At 41.3% G+C, this 16150-nt stretch overlaps 1 long non-coding RNA gene across 1 annotated transcript in view; it reads left to right on the top strand.

Moving 5' to 3' along the window:
- Positions 1-336: 336 nt before the first annotated feature.
- Positions 337-16150, top strand: part of LOC147359262 (uncharacterized) — a 28570-nt gene continuing 12756 nt past the window's right edge. The window contains exon 1 of the long non-coding RNA XR_015140649.1: positions 337-507. This is a non-coding gene — a long non-coding RNA (uncharacterized LOC147359262). The remainder of the gene's footprint in view (positions 508-16150) is intronic.

Here is a 16150-nt window from a genome sequence, read left to right as displayed (position 1 = left end):
CCTCCCCCCACACACACACACACAAAAGGGGCAGAAATATCTATATAGTACTCTCAGAATTAATCATTTAATAAAGATTTACAGGTTACCCACAATTCCCACAAACTGTTCCAAGTTTGTGATTGGCATTGAGGGCAGTAAGAGCTAACTGCTATTAGTGTTTACTGTGTGTCAGGCCCTTTCCATAGATTAACCCATTTTATCTTCACAGTAACCCTGTGAGAAAGGTACTCTTAGTGTCTCTGTTTCACAGGTGAGAAAACTAAGGCAGTTGTTGAGCTATAAGTCTTCCCAGGTGGTACTAGTGATAAAGAACCTGCCTGCCAATGCAGATGTAAGAGACACGTTTTAGATCCCTGGTTCAGGAAGATTCCCTGGAGGAGGGCACTGCAGACCTCTCCTTGCCTGGAGAATCCCATAGTCAGAGGAACCTGGGCTATGGTCTGTAGGGTCGCAAAGAGTCGGACACGACTGAATTGACTTAGTAAGGCAAAGATCACCAAACTGGTAAGTGGTAGGGCTGGGATTTGCACTGAGAAAGTCTAGCTTGTATTCTAAGCCACTGAGACACACCCTGGATACACACTACCTCCAAAAGAGGAAAGACATTGCTCAGTTTACATGTTGCATGACTGAATGTGAAAATTCCCTCTGCTCATAAAATTCAACTCTACAGAAATGAATTAAGGCTATAACTGGATAAAGTGGAATGCAGGTTACTGCTTCTGCAGATAATCTGCCAATTTCAACACGTTTCAGTAGTTTACAACCTGAACATCCATATATCTATCATTGTATATTGTTCTATCAAGATTCTCTAGAAACGTTTGAAGACATGTTCTATTGGTGGAAATTATGAAAATCCATATGGTCTACTATGAACCAACTGAATATAAATTTAGAGATTTAGGGGTTTCTTTATTTTTGTGTAGTTTTTATTGCATGTATGTGATAGGTGATAAGGCTTAAAAACCAGCACCCGTCAACATGCAGTATAAATGTTTAAAATTAGTTTTCTGTCATAATTTTTCACTTCTGCTTCTAGATCATTTTCTTCAACAAGGATTTCAGCTAAGTTTGATTTAATTCAACAAATAGTGAATGGAGCATGTTCAGTTAAGCATTGTTTCATACGGGATAAAAAGGGGACTAAAACACAGTTTTTGTCCTCTAGAAGCTTAAAACCTGAAGGAACAAATTCATTCATTCATTCATCAGCATATTTATTTAATATCTTATTATATACCAAGTATTAGAGTGTTCAAGCTGTGAAAGTAAATCAGTAAGACAAAATGGTGTTTTTGAAGGCTAGTTTTACCACAAATTAATAATTTTCTCCATAGATAGATATTTTTCAGTGTGGTGCATTTTGGCGCATTTTTTTTTAATTTAAATTTATTTATTTTAATTGGAGGCTAATTACTTTACAATATTGTATTGGTTTTGCCATACATCAACATGAATCCGCCACGGGTGTACACATGTTCCCCATCCTGAACCCCCCTCCCACCTCCCTCCCTGTACCATCCCTCTGGGTCACCCCAGTGCACCAGCCTCAAGCATCCTGTATCTTGCATTGAACCTGGACTGGCGATTCGTTTCTTATATGATATTATACATGTTTCAATGCCATTCTCCCAAATCATCCCACCCTCCCTCTCCCACAGAGTCCAAAAGACTGTTCTATACATCTGTCTCTCTTGCTGTCTCGCATACAGGGTTATCGTTACCATCTTTCTAAATTCCATATATATGCGTTAGTATACTATATTGGTGTTTTTCTTTCTGGCTTCACTCTGTATAATCAGCTCCAGTTTCATCCACCTCATTAGAACTGATTGAAATGTATTCTTTTTAATGGCTGAGTAATACTCCATTGTGTATATGTACCACTGCTTCTTATCCATTCATCTGCTGATGGACATCTAGGTTGCTTCCATGTCCTGGCTATTATAAACAGTGCTGTGATGAACATTGGGGTACACGTGTCTCTTTCAATTCTGGTTTCCTCGGTGTGTATGCCCAGCAGTGGGATTGCTGGGTCATAAGGCAGTTCTATTTCCAGTTTTTTAAGGACTCTCCACACTGTTCTCCATAGTGGCTGTACTAGTTTGCATTCCCACCAACAGTGTAAGAGGGTTCCCTTTTCTCCACACCCTCTCCAGCATTTATTGCTTGTAGACTTTTGGACTGCAGCCATTCTGACTGGTGTGAAATGGTACCTCATTGTGGTTTTGATTTGCATTTCTCTGGTAATGAGTGATGTTGAGCATCTTTTCATGTGTTTGTTGACCATCTGTATGTCTTCTTTGGAGAAATTTTTTTGATTGGGTTGTTTATTTTTCTGAAATTGAGCTGCAGGTGTTGCTTGTATATTTTTGAGATTAGTTGGTGCATTTTAATGTTGAATTTTACAGTATTTTTTTCTTTTATACAAATAAAGTGAATTAAAGCATTGATAAATCAGAGTAAATATAGCATGCAGAGACATTTGAGTTAGGAGATGGATTATCCATTGCTGCATAACAAATTATCCCAAAATTTAGTGGCTAACAACAACAATAAACATCGTGTCTTATGGTTTCCGTGGGCAAGAATTTGGGAACAGCTTAGGTAACGATCTGGGACTTTCGTGATATTGCAGTCAAATGTCAGCCAGAACTATAGTCATCTAAAGTTGGGTGTGACTGAAGCTACATGCAAGGTGGATCATTCACATAGCTGGCAGTTGGTGCTGGTGTTTGGTAGGAAGTCTCAGTTCCTCTCTTTAAAAAAAAAATTTATTTATTTTTGGCTGTGCTAGGTGCTCGTTGCTGAGCGGGTTTTTTCTGTAGTTGTGGAGAGTGGAGACCACTCTCTAGGTGCAGTGCACTGGCCCCTCATAGTGGTGACCTGTCTTGTGGAGCATGGACTCCAGAGTGTGCAGGCTTCAGGAGTTGTGGCATACGGATCCAGCAGTTGTGGCTCTGGGGCTTAGTTGCTCTGAGTTATGTGGGATCTTCCTGGACCAGGGATTGAAACTGTGTCTTTTGCTTTGGCAGGTGAATTCTTTACCACTGGGCCCTCAGGGAAGCCCCTCGGTTCCTCTCTATGTGCATCCTTCACCAGGACTGCTTGAGTGTCCTTATGATGTAGTGGCCAGCCTACCTCAGAACAAGGCAGAGAAAGAGACCGTCAGATGGAAGCTCTGTATATGTGTTCTAGTTTATGATATAATCTTTGAAATCACACAGCATCACCACAGTCTGTTTACTAGAACCAGGTATCTAAATCTGGACCCCATTTAAGTGGTGGCGGATTAGGTTCCATGTTTTGAAGTAAGGAGTATCAAAAAATTTGCAGACATGTTTTTACTCTGCCACAGGAAAAAAAATATCCACATATGTAAACAACCATCAAGTGACTGCTGACTTCCTGTCAGGAAAGAAAATGAAGGCCAGAAGATATTAGAACAATATTTTTTTAGATTCGGAAGAAAAAAAATTAACATAGATTTCTGTATCTAGCAAAAATAGCCTTCAAAGGAAAAATAAATGTGTTTTGACATAAAGAACATTAGGAGAATCTTAGTACCAACCTGAAGTGAAGTGAAGTGAAGAGAAAGTCACGTCAGACTCTGTGACCCCGTGGACTATACATTTCATGGAGTTCTCCAGGCCAGAATACTGGAGTGGGAAACCTTTCCCTTCTCCAGGGGATCTTCCCAACCCAGGGATAGAACCCAGGTCTCCTGCTTCGCAGGCAGATTCTTTACCAGCTGAGCCATGAGGGAAGCCCAAGAATACCGGAGTGGGTAGCCTGTCCCTTCTCTGGATCTTCTCGACCCAGAGTCAAAGCCGGGTCTCCTGCATTGCAGGCAGTTTCTGTACCAGCTGGGCTATCAGAGGAGACTTTAGCTATTAGAAATACTGAAGGAAACAGCTCAGGCTGAAATACCCTACCCCCAACTCAGTAAATGGAAATTCTGTTCTGTCAGTTACCCAAACCATAAACCTGGGAAGCACCCACACATTTTTTTTTCTCCCTCTTTCTCCCTGCCTGAAATTCATCAGCATATGTTGTAGGCTCTACCTTGCAATATATCTGGAGTCACAACGAAACTCTTTTAGTTCATCTCAGATCCTCCCTCTCTCTCCTTTGCTTACTCCATCCTGCCACCCTGTCTGCTTTACTGTTCTGACTTCAGGGCCTTTGCTTCGCTATTGTTTCTTCCTAGGAGTCTCTTCTTCCATATACGTGAATGGCTAGTTCCCTTACTGGGTTTGGGTCTCTGCCCAAATGTCACTTCATCAGAGAAACCTTCCTTGATCTAAATTAGCATATGTATACCCCTCGATTCCTGTCATTCTCTGTGTCTTTGCCCTGCTTTGTGTTGCTGAATACCTATACCAACTGTCGTATACTTATTGTTTTCTCATGTATTTTCTACTGTCTGCTAATATAATCTGCATGAGAATAGGTACTTTCTTTTGTTAACCTCAATACCTAAAATGACATCTGGCATTTAGTTGTTCAGTTGCTAAGTCATATCCAACTCTTTGCGATCCCATGGACTGCAGCACACCAGGCTTTCCTGTCCTTCACTATCTTCCAGTTTGCTCAAACTCATGTCCATTGAGTCAGTGATGCCATCCAGCCATCTCATCCTCTGTCGCCCCCTTTTCCTCCTGCCCTCAAACTTTCCCAGCATCAGGATCTTTTCCAGTGAGTCTGTTCTTTGCATCAGGTGGTCAAAGTATTGGAACTTCAGTTTCAACATCAGTCCTTCCAATGAATATTAAGGGATGATTTCCTTTAGGATTGACTGGCTTGATCTTGCAGTCCAAGGGACTCTCAAGAGTCTTCTCCAGTGCCACAGTTTGAAAGCATCCATTCTTTGGTGCTCAGCCTTCTTTATGGTCCAACTGTCACATCTGTGTGTGACTACTGGAAAAACCATAGCTTTGATTACATGAATCTTTATCAGCAAAGGGATGGCTCTGCTTTTTAATACACTGTCTAGGTTTGTCATAGCTTTCCTTCTAAGGAGCAGGCGTCTTTTAATTTCATGGCTCCAGTCACCATCCATAGTGATTTTGGAGCCCAAGGAAATAAAGTCTGTCACTGCTTCCACTTTTCCCCATCTGTTTACCATGAAATGATGGGACCAGATACCATGATCTTAGTTTTTTGAATATTGAATTTTAAGCCAGGTATTTTACTTTTTTCTTTGACCCTCATCAAGAGGCTATTTAGTTCCTCCTTGATTTCTGCCATTGGAGTGGTATCATCTGCATATCTGAGGTTGTTAATATTTCTCCTGGTAGTTTTGATTCCAGCTTGTGCTTCATCCAACCTGGCATTTTGCTTAATGTACTCTGCATATAAGTTAAATAAACAGGGTGACAGTATACAGTCTTGTTGTACTCCTTTCCCAATTTGGAACCAGTTCTATGTTCCATGTGAGGTTCTAACTGTTGCTCTTGTCCCATGTACCAGTTTCTTAGGAGACAAGTAAGGTGGTCTGGTATTCCCATCTCTTTAAGAATTTTCCACAGTTTGTTGTGATCCACATCATCAAAGGCTTTCATGTAGTCTGTGAAGCAGAAGTAGATGTTTTTTCTGGAATTCCCCTGCTTTCTCTGTGAGCCAATGAATGTTGGCGGTTTGGTCTCTGGTTCTTCTGCCTTTTCTGAACCCACATTGTACAACTATAAGTTCTTGGTTCATGTACTTCTGAAGCCTAGCTTGAAGGATTTTGAGCATAACCTTACTAGCATGAGAAATGTAGGCACTGTGTAAAAGTTTGTTAGATGAATGAAAAGAAGGGAGAGAAAGAAACAGAGGGCATCAGAACAAAGAGAAGGATGAAGGGGAGAGAAATAAGGCAGAAGAAGTTGAGTAGACCAAGCAGAGAGCTAAAACAAATGTGAAGTAATCACGTCAGTTTATGATATTCTCCAGAGTGACTCCAAATTGATATATCAGACCTGCTTAAAAAGAGCACAGCATCCTCTAATGAAAAGAAAAATAGTTCCTGTCCTTGTAGCATATTTCTTCAGTACATTTGTGCAATATGGATTTCATGATGCACTGACAGGTCATGACAGCGATCCCAAGTCTATCCAGCCGACAGTGCCTGAATGTAGAAGTCTCAGCTAACTTTTTGAAACCATGTGATGTCTGGAATCATGTGGTCTATATATCTATTTCTCCTTTAGCTTCCTAAGGACTGTGTCTCTGTCTTCATCACCTTTTCATCATCTTCAGAAACTATCACAATGCTAGCATGAAACAAACACTTAAATATTGGTTAAATGCATTAGCAAATTGATTAATACAGCAAGGGAGAAAGCAATTAACATTCATACAGCACCTCTTAAGTAGTATATAGATATAGATGTGGACACAGGTACAGATACAGATATATTTATAGATACACAGATAAATATAGACACAGATATAAATAGTATACAGTTTACTTAATCTTCACAAAAATCCCATGTTAGTTTTGTTTTGGTCTGTTTTTTTGTATGGGAACCTGGAGTTCAAAGAAAGTAAGAGACTTGTTTAAGGTCATATAGTAGACAAAGGAAATGGCTGAGTTAAGATTTGATACCAAATCTTTGTGTCTCCAAGGGTTTTGCTCTTTTCTTTTTTCTGTATCAGGCAATATACAGTTACAGAATCATTTAAAATCTGCTAAAGTAGGTTAGAACTTTGAATTTCTTTTATTCCAGTTACCTAAACCAGTTGTTCCCTAGCCTAAGTGCCATCCTGCTTCCTCCCTGTGTTTAGCAAGGCCACCTTCTCTCAGCCCTTTTGAACAGCAGGAGGTTGAATGCACATATGTATGTGTGTGTGTGTGTGCACGCGTGTGTGTGCCTGTGTGTGCATGCTCAGTCTTGTCCGACTCTTCATGACCCCATGGACTATAGCCCGCCAGGCTTCTCTGTCCATAGGATTCTCCAGGTGAGAATACTGGAGTGGGTTGCCACTTCCTTCTCCAGGGGATCATCCCAACCCAGCGATCGAACCTGTATCTGTTAGGTCCTCCTGCATTGGCAGGCAGATTCTTTACCACTAGTGCCACCTGGGAAACCTTGACTACATATGTCATCCTCCTAATTTATACAGAACAGCAACAAAATAAAAGTCAGAAATTCCTTATGCAAAATTCTAGGCTCCTCTCTCAATCCTTTTACGTAAATTCACCAGTTAATACCCACCTTTGTTGCAACTCATTTCTACTTTGTTTCCCTGCCTAATCGCTGTTCCCTGGGAAGCCTGGATCCCAGTTCTTCTAAGTGTTCTTTATCTGTACCTTGAAAACCTTTAGCTCTAATTTCACTTCTTCATTTCATCTTCAGCCATCCACTCTGAACAATTATTCTTTTAAGCAATGGGTTCTCTGTGTTCCCACTGCAAACAGAATGTCCTCAAGTGTTCTGTGCAAAAAAGGAACAAATATTTCTCTATCAAGTGTTCTGTGCAAAAAAGAAACATATTTTCTAGGCTTCAGAGAAAGGAGACTTTCCTTATAAGCCTTAAAATAAATATTTTGTAATTTATTTCAGTAAACAGGTTAGTGATTTGAATCACTTGAGAGCCTGTGGGGAACATGGTCATTCTGTTTCCTGGCTAACTAATAGTTGCCAAAAATTTCTTTTTGGTTGTGGAATGTCTGGAATGTAGTCACTATCTTTCTTCCTTAATTTGCCAGAACCTTGGGGTCAAAATGTTGGCTTCAGATCCCAGCTTCACCCCTTGCTGGCCATTTGACTTTGTGTAAGCTCTCTGGGTCAATTTGTTCACAAGTAAAAAGAAAATAATCTTTCCCTCTTCACTCAGTTACTAAGGAGAGTAACTACAGCACACAGGAGCCCACTGAACCATTTATGGCCCTTTGTATATGTTATCCATACTTCTCACATGAGGGATGTGATGGGGTTCTTGATGTAGAGGCATGTTTCTGAACATTACATCAGCGAAAATCACAGTGCCATGATTCTGAAAGATACAAGAGAATTGGTATTAGAGTTGCAAGGGAAGCTGAGTCAAGTCTGAACTACAAGAATGAATTCAGCCTGGACACAGTCCATTCTGATGGGTTGGATGGCCATTTTAATCTGTCAGTGATCACCTGACATCAGTATAATCATCTCATTCATTCTTCTAAGTGTGTTTGGTGAGTTTTATTGCTCACAGTATTCTCTGCTTCTTGCAATGGAAAGATTATATTTCTACACTACGGCGACTTCAGGCTTGGCCATAGGACTAGCTTCAGCCAATGAACTGTGAACAGATGGGGCACTTGTGATGTGCGAGTGAAATCTGTCGATGGTGTCACACAACCAACCCTCTTCTGTTTTCTAGCACTATCCCTGGGCAGGCAACTCCTCACCCTGAGTCGTAGAAAAAAAGATAATCATGGCTAGAGGAGAAGCTGGCCTACTGTGGCTATATAGTTTGAGTGAGAACTAAACCAATGTAGAAATCCAAGAAGATGAGTGTATTTTCTTTTTTGAAAGCCTTGATATCTGATTATCCTTTTGCTTTATTTCCTTTTTCTAAAAGTAGAGTGCAGATGTAAGCATCCAGAAGACTGTGAGTTTTGGCTGAATCATTTCTGAGCAGAGATGTGCAGAAGCGTATTTGCCTCAAACAGGAAAAATCTAGTTGTTGGGAGGTACAAAAAATGTCTAGTAACTGTTCAAAAACACTTCCTCTTTTATTAGGTTAAATGAGTTATGAGTTACGTGTGAGATATAGATAACAGTAACTTTTTTATTGACAGAGAGTATATAGAAGCAGATATACAAGGCACTGTAATTTTAGACTGTCACTTTATAGTCTGAGTAGAGCATCACAGCTTCATTTCCACACCAAATATAAAAGGGGTATGTTATTTTAATATAATTTTGACTATTTATCTTGTCTTCAGGCTTTGTTTCTTGAAGACATTTCAATTACAACCTTCTTTTAAGATTCAGCTAAACATGACACCAGAAAAATACAGAAACTAGAAAACTTATGACATTTTTCTTCCTTTTATGTACTATGATATTCAAGAGTTTTGAGCAATAGAATAAATGTCACATTTGTCCAACAGCAACTTTGATACCCATTCCAATAGATATGTTTTTACATAAGATACACGAGTTAACTATTTTCTTTGGTAATTTCAATTTTCAGAATAGTTATAAATACCCAGGAAGAACTCAGGAAGCAAAATCTGCTGGTGAATATTATTACCTTCTTTTAAGATTGAACTTGCCGGTGAAGTTTAAATGTTATTCAATCAACCAACATGTTCGTTGAGCCGTATTTAGTGCAGTGTGCTTCCCAGATGGCTCAGTGGTAAAAGAGTCTGCCTGCCAATGCAGAAGACACAGGAGATACCAGTTCAATCCTGGGTCAGGAAGATCCCCTGGAGGAGCAAATGGCAACCCACTCCAGTATTCTTGCTTGGAGAACCCCATAGACAGGAACTTGATGGGCTACAGTCCATGGGGTCACAAAGAGTCAGACACGACTCAGCAACCGAGCACACACAGAAAACACTGTTCAAAGACACCCAAGCAGAAGAAATAAGCTAGCAAACGCACGCTTTTTGTGACTGATGACACAGATTTAAATTGAAATGCTGGTAATGGTCAGAAACATTTTTAGTAGTTGAGGGTGTGCATGCCTGGTGCTAAGTCGCTTCAGTCGTGTCCGACTTTTTGTGACCCACTGGACTACAGCTGTCCATGGGATTTTCCAGGCAAGAATACTGGAGTGGGTTGCCGTGCCATCCTCCAGGGGATCTTCCTGACCCAGGGATTGAACCCAAGTGTCTTACATCTCCTGCACTGGTAGGCAGGTTCTTTACCACTAGTGCCACACTGGCCCCTTGAAATGGGATGTCACTTCTTAGATTCTGTTCATGCTCAGTTGCTTCAGTCATGTCTGACTTTTTGCAACCCCATGGACAGTAGCCCACCAGGTTCCTCTGTCCATGGGATACTCCTGGCAGGAATACTGGAGTGGGTTGTCATGCCCTCCTCCAGGGGGTCTTCCTGACCCAGGGATCAAACATACGCCTCCTGCATTGCAGGAGGATTCTTTACCACTGACTGGCCTCTTGAAATGGAATGTCAGACTAGGTTATAGAAAGACTGAGTTTGACCTTGCTCAGTCTTTTGTACTTCCTTGCTTGCTTCTTCTGAAGAAAGCGAGTTGCTATGCCATGAGCTGACTTGTGAGAAGCCATGAAGCAAGGGCTGGAGGATAGCAATGAGCCCTCTGTCCATCAGCCCACGAGAGACTGAAACTTGACACAACCATGTGAGTGAGCCTGAATGAAAATCCTCGCTTGGCCAAGCCTTCAGATGACTGCAGCCCCATCTAGCACCTTGACTGCATCCTCATGTGAGACCTTGAGGCAGAAAACCCAGCTGAGTTACACCAGATTCCTGAACACAGAAATCTTGAGATAATAAGTGTTTGTTATTTTAAACTTGTACTGTTTTTTATGTTGAGTTTTCTGTGAATTGTCTCTTCTTATCTTTGAAATGTCTCTTTTTCTATTGGGTAATTTGTCTTTGATTTATTTTTAATTGGAGTATAAGTGCTTTACAATGTTGTGTTAGTTTCTGCTGTACTACAACATGAATCCGCTATACGTATACATATATCCCCTCTCTCTTAGACCTCCTTCCCATCCCACCCCTATCCCACCTCTCTAGGTTATGACTGAGTACCAAGGTGAGTTCCCTGTGCTATATGGCATAAGCTTGTACTGATTTTAAACTGTTTTCTTTTATCTAAAACAAACAAACAAAAATAACATTTTATTGAGGTATGATTCACATACAGAAAGCTGTATACAACTTGATGAGGTTTTTGGTATTGTTGTTCACTTGCTAAGTTGTGTCCAACTCTTTGTAATCCCATGGACTGTAGCAGGCCAGGTTCCTCTGTCCTCTACTGTCTTCCAGAGTTTGCTTAAATTCATGTCCATTGAGTCCGTGATGATATCTAACCATCTAATTCTTTGCTGCCCCCTTCTCCCTTCTCCTTTTACCGAAAGTCTTCCCCAGCATGAGGGATTTTTCCAGTGAGTTGGCTCTTTGCATCAGGTGACCAAAGTATTAGAGCTTTAGCAACGGTCCTTCCAGTGACTATTCAGGGTTGATTTCCTCTAAGATGGACTGGTTTGATTTCCTTGCAGTCCAAGGGACTCTCAAGAATCTTCACCAGCATAACAGTTCAAAAGCATCAATTCTTCAGCTGTCAGCCTTCTTTATGGTCCAACTCTCAAATCCATACAACTACTGGAAACACTGTAGCTTTGACTATTTGGACCTTTGTCAGCAAAGTGATGTCTTCGCTTTTGAATATGCTGTCTACGTTTGTCCTAGCTTTCCTTTCATGGAGCAAGTGTCTTAATTTCATGGCTGCAGCCACCATCTGTGGTGATTTTGGAGCCCAAGAAAAGAAAATCACTGCTTCCACTTTTTCCCCTTCTGTTTGCCATGAAGTGATGGAACGAGATGCCATGATCTTAGACTTTTTAATGTTGAGTGTCAAGCCAGGTTTTTCACTCTACTCTTTCACCTTTATCAAGAGGCTGTTTGGTTCCTCCTCACTTTCTGCCATTTGAGTGGTATCATCTGTCTATCTGAGATGATTGATAATAATATCTTTCCCAGAAGTCTTGATTCCAGCTTGTGATTCATCCAGCCTGGCATTTTGCATGATGTACTCTGCATTTAAGTTAAATAAGCATAGTGACAATATACAGCCTTGACATACTCCTTTCCCAGTTTTGAACCAGTTGGTTGTTCCATGTCTGATTCTGTTGCTTCTTGACCTACATATAGGTTTCTCAGGAGACAGGTAAGGTGGTCTGGTATTCCTATCTCTTTAAGAAAAATAAAATTCTTAAAGAACAGTTAAAAGGCAAGATGGAATGCGAGATTGGCTTCCCGTTGACTCTGTGACCTTGGAGATGTCACACAGCATGCAGGTCTTCTCCTACAAAGGAAGGTGTGTGTTAGTTTCCTACGACGGCCAGATCACCACAGACTGTGATTTATCCTCCCACAGTTCTAGAGGCCAGAAGTCCCAAATCAAAGTGTCAGCCCTGCCGGGATCCCTCCAGAATCGAAGGAAAGATTGCTTCTTCTAGCTGTTTCTTCTTCTAGCTTCCGGAGGTCACTGGCTATCCTTGGTGTCCCATGGCCTGCGCTGCACCTCTCTAATCCCTGTCTTTTAAACCATGACACCAAATGAAGCTAGGTCTTAGCTTTTGCCAGCAATAAGAAAACTAAGCAAAGTACATTAAAAAAAAAAAAAAAAGGAGCCTTGCTTGCTGCTTTCCAGTACCTGGGGGCCCCCTGCTGTCCACAAAAAGACATTGCAGCCTCTCCCCAGGCTAACGGGAGTTAACTTAACATGCCATTTCCTAAAAACTTACTTTTAACCGCTTGACATACCAGATCATGACTATCATATGCTTTTATCAATCTCATTCTGGATCAGCCAAGCCCTCTCTCTGGGTTTCCAATTTTTCTTAATGGTACCACCATGATCCAGATCTTCCTGGCCCCAGCTCTCCTTCCTGCTGCTCCTTTTTCAGCAGTATCATTGTCATGTATTAAACTTCTGCTGTATGTCGGGCACTGTGCCGAAATCTTCACATGTATCATTTAGTCTCTCAATAACCCTTATAAGGCAGACAATTGTAATTGTGTTCCTCTTAGGGAAATGAAAACTGAAGCTTAAGATCACTAAGTAACTTGGGTAATAAATATGACAGGGGTCAAAGCTGGGACTTGAACCAGGAATTCTAGCTGCAAAGCTGTTAATCTTCCAAGCTTATTGCATCCAGCCTGAGTTCTACTGAAACTAACTTCCACCTGTGATAGCATTCACTAGAGGTGTTTTGTAAAGGGTGATATATAAGCATGCAGAATAATCGTTAGATAAACTAACGTTGTAAAAGAAAATATACATGACATTAATAATAGTTTAGGTTTTAAATTGTTAAATTGTTCTACTAGCAAAATGCATTAGTATGTGCATGCCAGTTGACTATATTAATTTAATAGATTGAACAGTTATTCACTTCGCTAATTTTTAACCTAACATCTTTTAGCAGATAATTTCCAATGAATGACTAGCTCACACACTTGAGCATTTTGATTTGATTTTTTAAATCTCTATAGAATATACATTTCAAAACACATGAGTATACTAAGCTAATCCTCCTCTCTCAATCTCCAAATTATCTTCTCATTCCCATCACACACACAAAGATGGCTCCGGAGTTCTGCATCTAGCCAGAAAGAGGGGATGAGGGGTAGGAAAGAAGGGACCACGTGATGGACAAAGATGGTCCAAGGCTCTCAATACTGTAAACCCCTTATAACTTTCCTGGCTGTGATAAAAGTTTTGTTTTAGAGGCAGAAACCAACTTGAGAATACCTAATCAATTCTAAGTTGCTCAGACGTATTATAGTGACATGGGTATTACTGAGTCTAGCTCTTCTGTCTGTGGTTGCCCGTTTTAAAGCACCTTTGGTTAAAATTGTATCAGTTCAGTTCAGTCGCTCAGTCGTGCCCGACTCTTTGCCACCCCATGAATCATAGCACGCCAGGCCTCCCTGTCCATCACCAACTCCCAGAGTTCACTCAGACTCACATCCATCAAGCCGGTGATGCCATCCAGCCATCTCATCCTCTGTCGTCCCTTCTCCTCAGCATCAGTCTTTCCCAATGAGTCAACTCTTCACATGAGGTGGCCAAAGTACTGGAGTTTCAGCTTTAGCATCATTCCTTCCAAAGACATCCCAGGGCTGATCTCCTTCAGAATGGACTGGTTGGATCTCCTTGCAGTCCAAGGGACTCTCAAGAGTCTTCTCCAACACCACAGTTCAAAAGCATCAATTCTTCGGCACTCAGCTTTCTTCACAGTCCAACTCTCACATCCATACATGACCACTGGAAAAACCATAGCCTTGACTAGATGGACCTTTGTTGGCAAAGTAATGTCTCTGCTTTTCAATATGCTATCTTGGTTGGTATACCTAACTTCTAATTTCTTATCGACTGATTCCAAAGAAAGAGGACCTGGATAAAGAGAATGTTAGACGAGGACACAATACACATGTGAAAATTGTGTATTTGATGTTTATTGTTGAGAAATACCTTCCTAGTGAATGTGTTGGAATGGGGACTGGAAAGTGGGACTGAATGTTCCATAAGTTGGAACTTGACTTTGAAGCTTAGAGTCAAATATCATATTGTCATTTTGTATCAAAAAATACATGAAAAACAGCGTGAGCTTTGGGTGATGTTTACTACTCAATAGTGATACCTAGTCATCACTTGGAGAAGGCAATGGCACCCCACTTCAGCACTCTTGCCTGGAAAATCTCATGGACGGAGGAGCCTGGTGGGCCGCAGTCCATGGGGTCGCTAAGAGTCGGACAAGACTCAGCGACTTCACTTTCACTTTTCACTTTCATGCATTGGAGAAGGAAATGGCAACCCACTCCAGTGTTCTTGCCTGGAGAATCCCAGGGATGGGGGAGCCTTGTGGGCTGCCGTCTATGGGGTCACACAGAGTCGGACACGACTGAAGTGACTTAGCAGCAGCAGCAGCAGTCGTCACTAGACCCACATCTCCTTCCAGAAAGAGGCAACTTATGAAGATTTTTTAAGTTTCCACCTATAGCTCTATGAGAAATCTCTGATGGTAGCTCACTGAGTTCTAGGAAAATATAGAGAGGGGGAAACTAATACAGACTGAATGAGGGTCGAGAACTTAGAAGAATTGTGAAGAAAAGTCAAGGCCAGATGAGTAAGTAGAGGCCAGTCATGAAGACTTCTTTCTACCCAGCCAAGAGGGTAACATAAATAACCAACACACAAAAAATGCTTTCATTAGTGATCAGAAACCAACTGTGTTTGCCATTTTTTTTTATTGAAGTATAATTGATTTACAATGTTGTGTTAGTTTCTGGTGGATAGCAGAGTAATTCAGTTATATATTAATTATATATAATTCATATTATTTTCCATTATGGTTTATTACAGGACTGAATATAGTTCCCTGTGCTATACAATAAGACCATGTTGTATATTCAGTCTGTGGATAATAGTTTGCATCTGCTAATCCCAATGCAACACTTCCCTACCCCTGTCCCCTGGCAACCGCAAGTCTTTATCAGTGAGTCTGTTTCTGTTTCATAGATTCATTTGTGTCATATTTTAGATTCCACATGTAAATGCTATCCTACGATATCTTTCTGTTTTACTTCACATCATATGATGGTCTCTAGTTCCATCCATTTAGTTGCAAATGGCATTTCATTTTTTGTGTGACTAAGTACTATTCTCGTGTGTGTGTGTGTGTGTCTCACATCTTCTTTATCCATTCATCTGTCAGTGAGTATGTAGGTTGTTTTCATGTCTGCTACTGCTGCTGCTGCTAAGTCGCTTCAGTCGTGTCCGACTCTGTGCGACCCCATAGACGGCAGCCCACGAGGCTCCCCCGTCCCTGGGATTCTCCAGGCAAGAATACTGGAGTGAGTTGCCATTTCCTTCTCCAATGCATGAAAGTGAAAAGTGAAAGTGATGTCGCTCAATCACGTCCGACTCTTTGCAACCCCATGGACTGCAGCCTACCAGGCTCCTCTGTCCATGGGATTTTCCAGGCAAGAGTACTGGAGTGGGGTGCCATTGCCTTCTCCTGGGCTATTGTTATCGTGCTGCCATGAACATAGTGAATGTCGCTCAGTCGTGTCCAGTTCTTTATGACCCCATGGACTGTAACCTGCCAGGCTCTATCCATAGAATTCTCCAGGCCAGAATACTGGAGTGGGTAGCCAATATTCTTCCCCTTCTCCAGGGGATCTTCCCAACCCAGGGATCTAACCCAGGTCTGTTGCATTGCAGATGGATTCTTTATGATCTGAGCCACCAGGGAAGCCCATGAACATAGGGTGCATGTCTCTTTTTGAACTATACTTTTGCCCTGACGTATGCCAGGAGTGGGATTTCTGGATGGCAACTCTAGTTTTTTGAGGCACCACCATACTGTTCTCCACAGAGGCTGCACCAATGTACATTCCCAACCAACAGTGCAGGAAGGTTCCCTTTTCTCCAGACCCTCTCTAGC

This window comes from Bos grunniens, chromosome 14 (genome assembly GCF_055505025.1).
Source record: "Bos grunniens cultivar Pamir isolate PY7600 chromosome 14, Bosgru_T2T1.0, whole genome shotgun sequence".
Lineage (NCBI taxonomy): Eukaryota > Metazoa > Chordata > Mammalia > Artiodactyla > Bovidae > Bos > Bos grunniens.
Note: the sequence above shows the minus strand (reverse complement) of the source record. Positions and strands in the feature narration are given on the sequence as shown.